Source organism: Colobus angolensis, unplaced genomic scaffold (genome assembly GCF_000951035.1).
Source record: "Colobus angolensis palliatus isolate OR3802 unplaced genomic scaffold, Cang.pa_1.0 Scaffold190, whole genome shotgun sequence".
In the NCBI taxonomy this organism is placed as follows: Eukaryota; Metazoa; Chordata; class Mammalia; order Primates; family Cercopithecidae; genus Colobus; species Colobus angolensis.
Genome location: NW_012115044.1, coordinates 4982685 through 4984503, shown reverse-complemented (window position 1 = coordinate 4984503; position 1819 = coordinate 4982685).

The window sequence follows — 1819 nt, the reverse complement described above, 5'->3', positions numbered from 1 at the left end:
CTAATTAATTACTATGTAAGTATCAATGTGCCTCAAATTTCATTTCCAGAAGCATTTCTTTTCATGTAAATGTTGCCCCCTCTCCTCTCTGAAAGAATCTAGTCCTCTTGGCAAGGATTGAACACTGATGTGTTAGAGTTACTGATACTATTAGCATCATTTGGAAGAATCTGGGTTCTGAAGAAGACACAATTGTGGAGAACCATTTACCTATTATAAATTTTAGGCAGAAATTTTCCTCATGTTACAATTATTAAGTCAGATAAGAATCCCATGAAGATGGAAGCAATACTTTCACAATATCTACCATATATATTGTTCTACTGAAGTAAATGAATTCAGATTAAGCATAGAACAGTAGCTATGCTAAGACAATAACATATCAATTTTGCACATTTTGAAGAGGTAATGACGACTGTTGTGGCCCTGTTTTTGTTTTCAAACAGAGTGGGAAAGGATGGAAGAGTTTCAGTTTCTATGTCTTCAGTATATGGCATCCTGAGGAAATGAGAACAGTTAAAGAAGTTTATTCTCACCATCAATAAGAATTAACATGAAAGCATTTATTATGAGTTATTCACTCTTCTTGACCATTGAAAATATCTCAGCAAGAGTCCACTGTAGGTGCCTAGATAATCAAAACCAGAATAAATGTTTTCTGGTCTTCCCAACAGCCTTATAATGCTAATAATAAAATTATTATTCAAATTGTGATAGACCCAATGGCCTATCATGCTAATAATAAAATTATTATTCAAATTGTATTTAGTTTATTGATAATAAGTTATTTGACACAAATTTTATACTTACTAATTAGCAAAGCAAGACTTGAATTCAAGTATTTCTCATTCCAAATCACATATTGTCAAAAACCACACTCCATTGCCTTTTTAAGCAAGTTTGAAATGAGAGCTAAAGACATATTGGTCATTAAAAATTGTGATTTATATGGGCCAAGGGGGAGGGGGAAATGGGAGAATTGCTGTTCATTAGGTATACAGTTTCATTTATGCCAGATGATTAAGTCCTAGATATCTACTCTAAAATATTGTGTCTATAGTTAACAATGCTGTATTGTACACTTAATATTTTGTTAAGAGAGTAGATCACATTTGAGAGGTTTTTAATCACAATAAAAATAAATGCATACATACAAGTATTCTAACCATGAAAAAAGTCAATAAATTATAGATGCTGTGATGGGAATATGTGTTGGCTATAATGGAATCACAGAAGATTGTGATAGTCTTTCTATCTATTATGATGTAAGAGGAATTATGGAAAGCTTTATTAGAGAAGTATACTCAAACTATTTTAAAAGATGTGCAGGAGGTTACCAGGTTAACAAACTATGAAATAGAATATTCCACACAAAAGGACCAGAGTGAGAATTGCAAAAGGGCTTATATAGTACTTTTTATTTGAAAACTGAAAATAATTCATGTGAGACAGTGCAAAAGATACTGGTATATCTACCCCCAAGATATAGCTTAACAAACAAATAGATAAACAGATTAATAAATACATAAATAAGCTGATGCCAATTTTCCTTATTAGGTAGGATAGCTTCCAGTAAAGTATTAGGAAGTAAAAATTTGAGTAGAGAATATCACTCTTAACACTTGGATTATAGGATTGACTAGATTCACAAGATGGCTGGAGAATCTTCTAAGCATGAGCATGTGGCCTCATTTATGATACTTAGACTTAGATATTCTGTGCTTGAAACATTTGTTTTGACCTAATTCATCACCAGGGTCATTTAACTCTTATTGTATGTTCCACCCAGCACCTAAAAGTCTTATACTCAGAGCTACAT